Here is a 14,920-nt window from a genome sequence, read left to right as displayed (position 1 = left end):
AAATTCTCCCATATTTTGCAGCACACCCAAGCTATCAAATTTGATATTGGATGGTCTCATTGTATACAATCCCATTTTTAGGACTCTTGACTCTTTTTTTATCATATTTTATGAATGCAGTGGACTAGGTGATAAAGATTTGTTTATGGATTCAAAATACATTTCCAAGAGGAATTTTTTTTTTATTGGGCAGGCTTTTTATACTTTCCCACCAGCATAGAAGTTCTATCATCCTTTTTATCCAACCCTCCATTCTGAATGGAGGGTTAAGACTGCCCCAATCACAATGTCAGGTATCTACACTATTTTACTTTTAATTTTTTTTTTTATAAACTATTTTGACACTAAATTTTGGACGTCCATTCTTCTATTAAACTCGCACTAGCGAAAAATATAAAAAAAATATTTTTAATAAAATAAAATGACCAAAATATCTTTGAAAGTCTTAAGGGGTATTTTGGTCATTATATTTTATCAAAAAATTATTTTTAATATTTTTTATAGGCGTGCCCCAATGAGAAGATGGCATGTACCAACTTCATATTCATACAATTTGTATGTAAAAAAACTTAAAATAAAATTTCTTAAGAGGTCGGATCTAAGATCAAATGGTGAGTGGTTCTTTTGATCAAAATTGATCGGCTAGATGGTAGGGGGCGGATAGAACTTTTATAATGTAGGGAAAGCATAAAAACCTTTTTCTTTTTTATTATTTTAGTGATCAGTGGTGACGTGGGCCTCTACCCGTTTTATTAGAGAGTTTCCAATGGGGGTGAGTCCACGCATCACGTGTATCCTTGGGTACACCTAACCGCCATCTTTTCATAAGTTTAGCCGCATAATGAGGCTGGGGCATTGGTGACTAGAACAAAACACCCCCACCTCTAGACCCACCATTATTCTATCATCACCACAAAAAACAGATGTTTTGCCCCAAGTGCCTTATTGGTAAATAGGATGGTATATAATGAGATCATTTATCTTTTATATAGGGAGGTTACAATTATTTACAATTAGATGTAAAATCTGATAGTTTGGGTCTTTTATAAAGTTTTAAAAAAAATTTAAATTTTTTTTGAGTTTGATCAATGAAATAAATGCATCCACTTAATTTCACATCCAATGGACAAGATTAATTGTGACGACTTTATACCGAAAGTAAATGATCTCATTATATATTTTTTCTTAGTGAATTTACCAAAAAGATTGTATAATATAGTTTTTATGTCATAATTACTCATAGCCATTAAATGTAAAATTGAAAAACTAGAGCTACCGAAGCTAAAAAAAAAATGATGTGGAATTTTCTACTGATGGTATAGTTTGATTGATTAAGTTAAGTAGATGAGAAGACGTAGACATGTTAAGAAATCTCCCCAATAATTTGCTTGTGATTGGTGGGATACCCAACAACCCCAAATAAAGATATCACACGATATGACCTAAAACTCCATATGCCAGCACATGACTCCGGACATTTGGGGTGCAATCACGTGATGTGAGAATGCACACGCCGCTTGTACCAATGGAGTGAGAGTAGATGTGCAATTTTAGCGAGAGAGATTAGATTTAAAATATGGGCGAGGTTTGCGTAAGATGTTTCATTTTTTACTATTGAAGTGTACCTATAAACTAAGTTGAAAATGCAATTCTGCCGCTGGAAAGTAGTGTGATGATATGAAATTTTTTTGCTGCTCCAATTATGAAATTTAAAGTTCTAAAATTAGTGGCGATGAACAAATTTACAAACACTTGATAATTTTGAAAATAGAGAATTTAGATAATATTTTAGAAAATAAATTATTTTTAGGACTAAATTTTTTTTTTATATGGATCTCAAGGTTGAGACGATTGATTTGATTGTTTTATAGCATTGGAAAAACTTTCTTCTTTTCCAATGAAGTTTTAGGGTGCACTTTACTTGTACGTTACAAAGGTGACCAAACTTTTTCCTTAAAAGATAATAAATATAGTAGGGAGAGAGGCTACACTCCTTTAACGTAGCCCTCCAATTTTAGTTAGAGAGAGAGAGAGATGTGCAACTTTACTGAGGAGAGGCTGGACTGGTAGGGATGAGAGGCTAGACTTCCAATTTTAGTAGAGAGAGAGGCTAGACCTCTTTTTCTATATCAAGAGTCTAGACCTATCACAACCCGGTGGCTACAGAAATTTAATTTTGTTTTTGTTATTTTTATTTTTAGAGATATGGGTAGTTTTTTAATGAGAAAATTATAAAAGCTCTTTAAAATAGACTATCTATGCAACTTACCCCATTTCAATGTTTTCTCTCACTTTTTTCTCCAAAACAACATTTCTTTTCAAAAAACCCCCAAGGTAAAAAGTTGTAGTTTTTTTGGACAGAAATACCTTTCCCGTACAAACCAAATCAATTCGCGGGTCTCAAGTAGCGTATTACCGGAGCACATTCTCATAATGCCGGAGCGCTGTGGCTTAGACATGCATTACCATAGCGCACATTCAGAATGCCGGAGCGCGGTCCTCCATTGCCAGAGCGTTGTGGCTCCAGAGACTTCATTGCCAGAGCGCAGTCCTCCATTGCTAGAGCGCTGTGGCTCCAGAGACTTCATTACCGGAGCGGAATGTCGGAGCGCGTCTTTGCACTACCAGAGCGAGTTCTCATAATGCCGGAGTGTTGCGGCTCAGACCTGCATTGCCGGAGCGCATATTCAGGAGTGTGTGTTTGTACTGCCAGAGCGCGCGTGAAAACATGAGAGAGAAGGCCGTTTGAAAACAAATAAGGGCAGTTTAGTCTTATTTCATGCTACTTTTGGATTGGGGGGGTTATTTGCGATGAAAGATTGTTTGGGGGAAAAAAGTGAGAGAAAATATTGGGGTGGGTGTAAGTTGCATAGATAGTCCATTTTAGGGGTTTTTTTGTAATTTTTTATTTTTTCTTTATTTATTAGGGTTAATTATTAAAAATAGGAATTTTGGTTTAGTTTGATAAAGTCTAATTTTAGGAAGTATGTTTTACTTAGGATTAAGTTTGTATATTTTTTAAGGACAAATCTTCTTCTTTTGAAAGAGCTGGTCATCGTTTCTATTCTAGAAAATATCCATTTTTGTTAATCTTAAAAATAGACTTTATCTATTGGAAGGTAAAATCATTTACATATATCCTTTAGGAGCTATAGTTAAAACATGGGTACTATGGAATATGTTGATCCTTTTATTAAGGTATGGCTTGGGTATATAATGGGTCGCCCACTGGAAATGAAGAAGTTGGGAGTTGTAGTTATCTTTTAGGAAAGTTGGATTGAAGAATATGGAAATAATCTAGAAATAGATCTATTTTGATTAGTTATTAGTAGGGAGATATATTTTGGATTATCTTTTGAGAGTTAGTGAGATGATGTTTTAAATGTATAAAAGAAGGAGGCATGGATATTGTAATGGGGAATTGAATTTTGCTAACGAAGAAAAAATGATATTTAAGATCATATAGAGTAAGAGAGAGAGAGCCCTTTGTGGGTATCGTATAGAGTGTGAGAGAGAACCCTTTGTAGTTATCGTATAGAGTGAGAGAGAGAGAGAGCCCTTTGTGGGTATCGTATAGAGTGAGTGAGAGAGAGAGCCTTTTGTAGGTCTTTTTTTTTTTCTTTTGCTCATAGGCTTGTGCCGGAATACTCGTATCCGTACGTTTTTATTATTTCTTCTTGTGATTTCCTTCACAATTTTTATTTCTCTATCTTAAACTCAATTAATTTTATCGGTGTTGTTTTCCGATAAATTTTATATTGCGTCAACCTCCAATTTTAGTGTAAAGGCCTCCAATTTTAATTAGAGGGAGTGTGAGGAAACCTCCAATTCTGGAGAGACTAGACCACCAAGTTTGATAGAAAGACTTGGATTTTAATATGGAAAATGTTTTGATTGGGCTGCAGACATGTTAAAACAAGTAAAGCCCCACTTCAAAAATTACCAAAAATTTCAATTATGGAGTCGAAAGACACTTTCAAACCAAGCATCTTGACCTTGACTGTCATCTTGAAAAAAAATTAGGATTTCATGCTCTAGAAATAATATATATTGTAACACATTATCCAAGATGTCAAATTTGCCCTAAAAATAAGTGTTCACGAATCCACAAGATTTGTACCATCTTTTAGCGTCAAATTTTATAGTCTGTATTGGAAATAGATTTAGAGTCATCATGGAGATTTCTAATGAGAATTCGAGATGAGGTTTTATTTTGTTTTCATAAAACCTAAGTTTTATAGAAACTTCATCCTTTTAATTGTCCAGGTGTCCAATTTAGTAAAGAGGGAGATTCTAGACCTCTAAGTTTAGTAAACAGAAACTGGATTCAAGTTTAGGGGAGAAAGAGATCTAAGTTTTAGGAGACAGAGATTAGATCTTCAATATCAGGAAAGAATCTCTATAGATCTCCAAGTTTAGTAGAGAGAGGGAGAGAGATATACCAAACTTAGTAGAAAAAGGAGACTAGATCTCCAATTTTAGAAGAGAGAAAAGAGACCTCTAATTTTGGTAGAGAGAGACTTTGGACCTCCAAGTTTAGTGAAGGGATAGAAACCGGACCTCCAAAGTTTAATAGAGAGAAAAAGGATCTCCAATTTTGGTAGAGAGAGAGTCTAGACCTCCAAGTTTAGTGAAGGAAGAGACTAAACCTCCAATTTTGTGGGGAGAGATTAGACCTCCAGTTTTACTGGAGAGAGAGAAACTGTGATTTTGTATTGGGTGAGGTTTGTATGAGGTTGCCTCCTTATACTGTGGAAATAAGTTGCGCATATAAAATTTACTTAGAGATGTTGTTTCAGTGTTGAAAACTTTATGTTGGCTCAAAAATTTCTTTTCATCCTCAGTTATACAATTTTAAATTTAAAAAATTGTACAGACTGAGCAAATAAAAAAACACTTGAAAATCTGGAAAATCGCATACCAGGTAACTTGTTACATAATATACTATTTTTTGGACTTGAAATTCTTTTTTTTCCTCATGTCAATTAATCTTGATGTTAATATTATCACTTAGAGGGTTCTCCAATGCTAGAACACTCTCCTCAATAGGATTTTTGAGGTGCACCTTACTTCAACAATATAAAGTTGCAACCTTATATAAACTTTTTCCTTCTCTATTTGTGGTGTCATGGCTCGAGAATCCAAGGTGGTCTTATGGATTGGATGGAGTGGTCTTATGGATTGGATGGTAAATTTGTCAATAATGCGTATTCTATGCTCCAATGGGGACAAAATTCAACTGGTTTCCCAGGCAAATGACTTAGATAGGGACCTTTTATTTTATTTTTTGTGGGAATGCAGTTTATCTATGGTGTTAACCTTAAACAATGAAAATCACATCTAAATCTTTTTAAAATATGAAGTTTCAGCAATGGAAACCCTTATGATGATCTAAAATTTTATTTTTGTCTTTAATTATTAATTTAGAATTTTTAAAAATAGTATAGATTGAGTAGATCTATAAATACTTAAAAAAAATTTAAATTTGAAGGTCTAGAAAATATGCTAAAAGATTCATTATTTTTAGGACTTGAAATTCATTTTTTTTGTTTCTTTTCACAAGTTCAAACTATTGTAAAAAAAATCCTTGTGTATTCGATATATGTTCTTTTAAGCTTGACAACTAGGTTGAGCATGCTTCGAAAATACTTCCAAGCGAGGTTTTACCCCAAGGGAGCTACGTCACATTATCCTTTTCAGTTTTGGTGATCCAAACCAATTATGGTGGATCATAATGTGCACTAACTCCTTCGGGCACAAACCTGCTTACGGTCCTTAATTGCACCCTAATTTTTGGGGATTTGTTCCATTTACCATAGCCATTAACTTCAATGAAAAAAAGAAAAGTGAATAATCAAGGTTGACTCTAGGAACCCTAATTTTATTTTATTTTATGTTTCTATTTTTTTTTCTTTGGTGATTCTAGGCAGTTTGGACACAATTTCTATCGGTCCACGGACTCACATGTAAAAGTGTAGGGCCCTAAATAATTTTGAAATAGAATTGGATCTTATGTTTTAGGGAATATATAATTTTTAGGGAAAATTGCTGAAAATCCCCTAAAATATACTTTCTAGACACTCTCTATCCCCACCTTAAACTTTCCTCTCTTCTTTTTCTCAAAAACTATATTTAGGGGGTAGACACTCTCTACCCCCAACTCAAAAAGTGATGTATTTTTTTTATGAAAATACCCCTTCCCGTAACTTCACCGTACTAACAAATCATTTGGACAGAACCCAATAATACTTTCGCCGGACCGCAGTTGTTATTTACCAGACTTAAGACATATGCCGAACTGCTTATTTAGACAGTGATACGTCGGACCGTAGACTACTAATGTCGGACCACCCTACTTATGTATCTAAAACGCCGGACCAAGACCAGGAAATGCCAGACTTACATCTCCAGTAGTAAAATCACCGGAGCGAATTTCTACAAACACTGGACCGCGAGTAAGACATTGCGAGATTGCATCCTCCCAGTGCCGGATAGATCGACCATAACGCCGGAGCGAAGCTGTGAAACGTCGGACTTAACATCATTCCAGAAACACATACCGGACCGCACATTGCAACACCGGACTAACCCCATTCCAGTAAGCAAATTGCCGGAGCACTACTTCAAATCGCCCGACTGCCCACATTATAGTAAACACACGCACATACATTGCCGGACAACTGCATCAAACACCAGAGTGATTTTATTACAGTACGCAAAACGCTAGGCCACGCCTACAAAATGTCGGACTGCCTACACAAACGCCGGATCGACGGTCACAAAATGCCGAACTGCCTGCACAAATGCCGGACTACCTACGCAAACGCCCTTTTTAATGTAGAAGTTAAAAAGGGGAGGTAATTTTGTCTTTATTTCTATTTTTTTTAGGTCGGGGGGTATTAGTTAGAAAATATGGTTTTTGAGAAAAAGTAGGGAAAGTTTAGGGTGGAGGTAGAGTATCTAGAAAGTAAATTTTAGAGGGTTTTCAACTGTTTTCCCTAATCTTTAACATGGAGATTATTAATCTGTAAAAATAAATAAATTTTAAAAACTAGAAATGATATTTTTTAGAGAAAATATTTGAACCATTGATTTTACTTTTTATTTAGAGAATTATTATTTATGGGACCCGATTTTGGTGGACGGTGTAGATCTCCAAGCCAGCATAGTACCAGGAGTGGGCTTGGGCGCACCAAACAATTTTCCTTAAGGTTTTCCTTTGGTAAATAAATAGAAAAAAAAAAAAAAAAAAAGAAGGTTGGACAGCTTATTTGTTACTTTGGGTACAAACTTCAAGGGTTTGAACCGTTGGCTTCACCAAACTTAAAAGACTCCAAAAGCTTTGTCAAAGAAATAAATCATCCAAGAAACAGGATTTTGCCTGAGGGAGCAATTGTACAATTTGCTTATGCGGGAATACGTCGCATGGGTAATACTTAGGCTAAAATATAGGGCCAAAAGGGGAATCCACATGCATAATTGCACGGGGGGCCCACCAATAGGTCCTACATTGAAGTTCTTTTCAGTATGTATACAACATTCAAAATGGGTCACTTTCACATTTACTGATCCTTAGCACGATAACATGAATGTCTTAGCACCTTAGCCTTTGACAAATAAGAAGACAAAACATCCAAAACTGACTTGGGAAAAATTTCCATCCATTCATAGTGTTGTGAGGCTGATTCTAAGAGATTTAGATGAGAAAAAAAAAACGTTTTGAATGTGTAATTTTGGAATAAATAATCTAAAATCTACTAAGGATAAATGTAACAAGTTGCCTAGTGTTCCTAAGAAGACAAAACCTACTTTTAAGACCCAAAAAGTGTAACAATAAATCCTATACTTGTTATCTAATATTGAATTCAAGGGATCAAATTCAGTTGGACACCAAAAAAAATGGTAGTTTTCTCTTTTCTATTGACAAAGCTTAACATCGCAAAGATCCAACTTTGCTTCGTTTGGAGATTGAAGAAGCTACAAATGCTACCATAGAAGAAACTCAGTGCTACCATATTGTACATATGTAGAAATAGGGCTTTCCAAGAATAACTTCTTCAAAGAGGTTCTTTTCATCACAATTCTCTTATGAGAAAAAAGAATAAATGCTCATGTAGTTTCACCACGTTGTGATTTTCATTCCCACTGACACCATCTCATTAATTTATTAAAAAATTAACTCTTAAACTATTTGAAAAAATAGATAGATGCCTATCGTCTCCACCTAACTACCCAAAAATAAACAAACTCCTTTTAGGAGTTAAAAAGAATAAATACTCATGCAGAAGCATAATATACATTTATTCCCTTAGATAAAATCCTAGCCAAAAGTATTAATGACCTCAAATGTTGGGGTTGTAACCTCATCAATCCAAAAACCAAACTCAAGAAAAAATGAAGATACATTGGATGGTCTGATCTAGGTGTGTCAGAACTGAAAATTTATTAATTTAATTTATTTAAAAATGATCACCAAGTAGATTCCAAAATCTTCCTGAGCAAGTCTTTTACGTGAGGGAATGAATGACAGTCTCCTAATATTATAGCCATGGTCCCCCACACTTTTGTATCTTACCACTTCCAAATTTGTACTAATGGATTCAATTTATTAACTTGTCATGCTAATTGAGCTTCAAATCAAGTCTTAACTATCTTCTGAATGCGGATTTGAATTCTCCATCATCATTTCATAAGCTTCTGAGAATCATCCTATAGAATCACCTGTAAATTAGTTTGTAACTAGGATTTAAAACCTAGCGAATTGGATCGGATTATGTGGGTGGGCGATATGGGTCCCTCCCACCCCAATATACCTATTTGTTATTTATTTTTACCGATTTTCTTCAAGTTCAATCAAACTATAATATGATGGAAAAAGTTTATATAAAGTGTCAACCTTATACTATTGAAGTAAGATGCACCGCAAATATCCGTCAAAAAAAGTTGTTATGATGCAAAAAAAACCCTTAAATTGATCATCTCAACATTAACATATGTAGATATGAAAAAAAAAAAGATTTAAGTCATGAAAATAGTGCATCTTCTAGCGCATTATCTGGACTGTCCATTTTCAAAAATATTAAGCGTTTATAGAGCTGCTCAATCCGCATCATTTTCAAAACGTTTAAATTTTATAATTGAAAGTAACAATAGATATTTGTACCGTCATAAAGCTTTATGGCAACACTGGCTTGTAGACAAGCATCACAGGACCCTCATATCATATCCCTTCTATAGAGATTGATGGAGCATCATACTGCTACTTTCTAGTAGCTAAGCATATAATAAAGGTGTAAATAGGTGAGCACTCTCTTAATTTTAGAGAGAACGAGAGCAAGTAGACCTGCAATTTTAGCACACAAAGAGAGGCTAGACCGCCAATTTGAGTTGATAGAAAAAGCCCCAACTTGGTAATGAGAGACCTACAATTATAGTGGAAGAGGGGTAGAGAGAGTACTTGAACTCCAATAAGCATGAAATTTATATTTTATCTAAAAAATGAATTATGAAATCTTGAACACGAAGATCTAATGTGATCTCCAATCTAAATCGGGATCGGTAGGTGACCCAACCGGTTCTTTACAAAAAACCTAAATCAGTCTGATTTAGAAGGCCTTGCCATGTTCTTTCTGTAAGGGAAATAAGCGATCCATATCAACCAAATCATGAGGTTCTATCTAACTTCAACTTCAAATTATTTCAAAAACAATATAAATAGTATTTTAATATTCGGGCGGGGGAATCATTGGATTGATATGTAAAAACTCATTCCAATATCTACCCATCCAAGAAAAAACACAATCTTCATTTTGTCGAATCCAATGGGCATCAATTTTCCCTCTTTGTTTTTTGAGTTAGCCTAGGTTGAGAAGGTTACATGGATGGGAGTCCTACAAAAACTCCTAGAAAGGTAGGCATGTTTAATTTTACTCTAGACAGTGAAGGTAATATTTGGCTTAGTCAGAGAGAGAGAGAGAGAGAGAGACAGGACACCAATATACTAACACAGTGACAGAGAGGACACCAATATACTAACACAGTGACAGAGAGGACAACAATTTATTAAGAGAGAGAGAGAGAGGAAGAGAATTTAGACACCAATTTTAAGGATTGTATGGGTTGTCAGTTTGCCAGAACGTACTGCAACCCCAGACACACAGATTCACACCAAACATGCCCCTTTCACTTCCCTTATCAAATATTTGGCATTACATACTTTTTTTGGGATTGCCCTTTATTGGGATTGCCCTTTGACAGAGATTTGGACCATTTACTTCTCCATTCAAACCCATATTTGCCTCCATTCTTAACTTGGCAAGAGCTTTACATATTATATATGAAGAAATTCAGAGGTTAGAGTGACAAAAACTACAATATTATATGAAGAAATTCAGAGGTTAGAGTGACAAAAACTACAAGTTCAATTAAGAGAAGGAAAAAGTTTATATAAGATTGAGGCTTTAAACAATTAAATTAATGCACACCTCAAAAATTCACTAGAAGAGGTTGTTTCGATGTCGAAAAACCTTCAAATCGATCATCCGAACTACGAGATGTATAGAAATAAACGAAATGAATTTTATATATGAGAAACAACGCATCTTGTAATGTATATTTGAGCCGTTGATTTTCAATAATTTAAAGTATTCATAGATATGTTCGATCAACTTCAAATTTTTTAAGCTTTAAATTTTATAATTAAAAATAAAAATAAAATAAATTTTCACACCATCGCAAAGATTTTTGCTACACTGTTTAGAGGCACGCGTTACTTTGATTGTTTAGGGCCTCAGCCTTATATAAACCACACCCACAAAAGAAATTTACGGAAAATAGAAAAATATAACAATAAAGAAGAACCCAACTTGGGAAAATGGAGATGCACTCATTCTTTAAAACCAAGACCTCATATTTTATTAATTTGATGGAAATAAAGGGATGATTTTATAGAATATGAAAGAGCAAGAAAATCCCAATTTTATAAGGAAAACCCTAATCCCAATAATTTGATCTTTATTTTAAAGAAAAGGCTTTTGATCTTTATTCTAAAGAAATAAAGCTATGGCAACCTTACTAGAAATGTGAATGCAAAGTGGCTTTCCTTATCACCTCAAAATTCTCAGACCAGATGCCTAAAAGAAGCAAGAAAAACCCTAATTTATATGGAACCCCTAATCCCAAGAAACCCCAATAATTTGTTCTTTATTCTAAAGAAATAACACCATGGGAACATACGAGAAAGAGAGCAAAGTGGCTTTCCTGTTTGATTGTTTATTGCCGAGCTCTGATAGGGAAGAATATTATCTTGAGAAAATCATTCATATCTTCATCCTTTAAATCAAATCTTTATACATAATAGATAAACACATATACCCAACACAAAAAACACAGAGGAAACAAAAAGAAGCAAAGAAAGATTGACACATTATATTGAGAAAATCATTCATACCTTCATTCTTTAAATCAAATCTTTATACATCAGAAATAAAACAGGGACACCTAAGAATAACAACACACAGAAGAAACAAAAAGAAAGCAAGGAAAATATTGATACCTATTCTATTCTAAGCTTCTAACCTACTTTAACATAAAGCAGACAACAAAATCCAAGCTATGGGTTTCTTCCTGAACTCTGATGCTTGTTTTTTTCCAGTTTCAGAAAGGTATTTGAGATCAGATAAATCATTATTTTGGATCGACCCAACTTCGTTTTTCTCCAATTGATATATTAAAGCTCCTAATTGGTTTCGATCTCGAGTTTTCTTCATGTAGTTATGGATGATATGCAACTTCCAGAGCGGGGAAGTGAAGAGCGTCGAAGCTCGCCTTTGATTCTGGGGCTATTTGGCGTCGATCCCAAACTTTTTTTTTCATACAAGCTTCTTCTGAGGAGTTGTTTCATGGCTTCGATCAAATGCTCGGTGGAATTGATCGGAGAGGAGGAACTGAACTTTTTGCAGAAGCTCATATGGGCAGCAATGGCTTCCTCAGTACCCATTAACCTATTCGACCTGAAAACCTCATCCTTTACAGCTTCAGAGCAGAGGCCACAGATCCACCTTCCATTGAATCTCTCTCTAACCATGGCTATATATGCAGGGGTGCACTCCTCTTTGAGGCCACAGCAATCACAGCCTGCGAATTCAAGCTCAGGTTGATGGCTTGAGCTCTTTGAATTGGGTAACGGAGGAGATTCAGAGGTTGTAGAGGCCAATGGGTCGGTTATTACAGTGGTCGCCATTAATCAAGGATAAAAGTGAGGGGAAAATTAACTGCAAATTAAAGGAGAAAACAATGTTTTTAGAGCGCAAGGCGATAGCCATTAAGAGAGGATGGATCAAGAAGCTTAAATTTCAAAAAGCTTTTCCCTTTTCTCCAATAAGACTCTCCTTTCTTTGAAAAAACTGCAATTAAAGCATAAAAAAAGCTTGAAATTCATAGATGAACGGAGTTTCAACGAAATTTACCGGGATCCAACTCAATGTTTAAACAGAGGGCCTGCTCTTTCTCATGATACTCGATTAATTTTTAACCGATTCAGAAAAATTCCAGTTTTCCTCCATTCAAATCGATTTCTCAAACGATTTTCAGAGCTCTAATACGCCTTGTCTCCACTCTTTTTGATCGCTATCTCTCCTTCTCCCAAACAATTGCAGCGTCCTCCTCCTCAGAATCGCTAGAGAAAAGCAAGAACTCAAAGATGAGAGACATATCCAAAAGCTTTATCACAAAGATCCCTCTCGTTTCCAATGGAATCCTTCTTCGCTTTCTTCCAAAGAAAAAGGCAATCACTCGCAAAAACTACAGGCATTTGCATAGGCTTTTACCAGTGAAGTACCGTACTTTCCTCAGAATCCTGGCTCAAAAGTAAGGAATCGGCCATTAAAACTTTGTCAGAGATGAAATCTCTCTTATTTTGCCTCGAAAACCGCCGATTGAGAGAAAAATGGTGCTCCGATAGACAGATCTTTTTGGAGCTCTGAAACCTTGAAAAACCAGAGGCTTCAGGGCTCGGCTTTTGATGGAGAAATTGAGAACGATTGAGCTCAGTTCCTTCAACTCTGCTTTTCACCTTTGCCGAAGAAAAAGGCAGAAGAAAACTCCGAAAATCTTTTCACCTCTGGCTTCTAGACACTCTCTCTCTCTTTCTCTCTCTTCAATTCTCTCTCAAGAACTCAGCATTCGAACGAGAACATTATTTCCTCTCTCTCTCTTCTGTTAAATAGAGAATGTATGCTCAATAAAACCCTAATTTCGCCCGCATTTTGTAACGTCCGCGAGGCTGTGTTAGAGAGAGAAAGTTAGATAGAGGTGGATGCTTGAGTGAGCTAAGAGAGAGAATAGAGTTAGAGAAATTTATGGAGAGAGAATAGAGAGAGGCTTTAGAGAGAGAAATATATTTTTAAGAGAGAAGGTTAGCGAGAGCAAGAAATTTTAGGAAATCAATGAGAGTTTAGACTTTAGAGAGAGAATATAAAGTTTGGACAACGAGAATGGAGCAGTGTTCGCATACTCGGCCGGTCCAACTCAAAACCGGCCGGTCAAATCAGAACCATGCACTCAAGCACTAGCCTCGATATGGTTTTGGCCGGTTTGGTCGTCTAGCTGGATCAATGTTCACAAAATCGAACCGGAACGGTTAACCTGTCATGCGGCTTGGAGCGGTTCGAATAGGAACCGGACTAACCGCAGCGGTTAACCGGACTAACCGGTTAAGTGGATTTTTTTTAAAAAAAATAGGTCAAAACCCCCAAAAAAAAATAAAAAATAAAAATAGAAAAACTTAGATTAAGTATACATTGTCATATTACATACATTTATCTTATAAAAAAAAATTGAAACAACTTTTTATATAATTTAATATTTGAATATTATGGAGATATACAAGACAATTTATAATTTCACATAAATTCAATTGATGAAGTTACAAAGTCCAACTAACAATGAATGATGCAACAATATATGCTTCTATATTGTTTTAATATTGATATTGAAAATTGTTGTTTTAATGTTGAAAAACCCTTTAATACGGTTTAAAATTAGGTTTGAGAGCGTATTTTTTTTTGTAGCATCATGTTCCCAATTTTTGGAAGGGTCGTGAGTCAAGGTAGTAAGAGAGAGCGCTTCATTTACTCCTAAACTTGCTTATCAAATGCAATGGCGTAGGTCAAGGTGTTAAGTGTTGCTTCAAATGGCCAAATGGTATATTTTAAAAAAATATGGCCAAGTCAATTTTCAAATGGCCAAATCGATTTTGAAATGGCCAAACCTCATTTACTCAGTAACGTTTTGAGTTGGGTTTTAACATGAAAAAAAAAAATTTATATAAGATGGCAACTGTAAAATGTAGAATTAAGATGCATATTAAAAAAAAAAAAAAAAGTTAATTTTTTATCCATGTGGAAACATGAGAGATGAGTAAAACACTTTTTAGTTTCTACTTTTTTTCTTAGAGGTTAATAAACATAGTTGAGCAGTATGAAGTTGCAACAAATGATAAATAGCTTGTAACAAATAAAAAAACAAATTAGAAAAAAATGTCACAACGAAACAAGAAGTTGAGAACATAGACAACAGTAACATGCATAAAAAATAACCTAAAAAAGAAATAATTTTTTTCTCATATTCATCACAAAAAATATATATTTTTATAAAAAAATATATAACATTAAAACCAATCCAACAAGCTCACCAAAAATATATAACACTAGAGAGAAAGAAATATATATTTTCTCATATTCATCACAAAAAAACATATTTTTGTAAAAAAGATAATCCAAAAAGCTCACCAAAAATATGTAAAATTTAATATATATATATATATATATATATATATATATATATATTATTTCTCATATTCATCACAAATAACATATTTTTATAAAAACAAAACGTAATTTTATTAAAAAATAAATTTTTT

At 34.5% G+C, this 14,920-nt stretch overlaps 2 long non-coding RNA genes across 2 annotated transcripts; one reads left to right on the top strand and one right to left on the bottom strand.

The window, feature by feature from the left end:
• Window positions 1-192: 192 nt before the first annotated feature.
• On the top strand, window positions 193-3,074 carry LOC148782172 (uncharacterized). Its single transcript, XR_016053700.1, has 2 exons — window positions 193-293; window positions 2,362-3,074. It is a non-coding gene; the product is annotated as an uncharacterized LOC148782172 (long non-coding RNA).
• An 8,356-nt stretch (window positions 3,075-11,430) lies between these two features.
• On the bottom strand, window positions 11,431-13,194 carry LOC18439500 (uncharacterized). The gene is made up of 3 exons (XR_016053699.1): window positions 12,828-13,194; window positions 12,468-12,676; window positions 11,431-12,272 (listed from the first exon to the last, which is right to left on the bottom strand). It is a non-coding gene; the product is annotated as an uncharacterized LOC18439500 (long non-coding RNA).
• Window positions 13,195-14,920: the final 1,726 nt, after the last annotated feature.

This window comes from Amborella trichopoda, chromosome 4 (assembly GCF_054954075.1).
Source record: "Amborella trichopoda isolate Santa Cruz 75 chromosome 4, AtrichopodaSantaCruz75HAP2 v2.0, whole genome shotgun sequence".
Classification (NCBI taxonomy): Eukaryota; Viridiplantae; Streptophyta; class Magnoliopsida; order Amborellales; family Amborellaceae; genus Amborella; species Amborella trichopoda.
The sequence above is the reverse complement of the archived record's forward strand: the minus strand, read 5'-3'. Positions and strand labels throughout refer to the sequence as shown.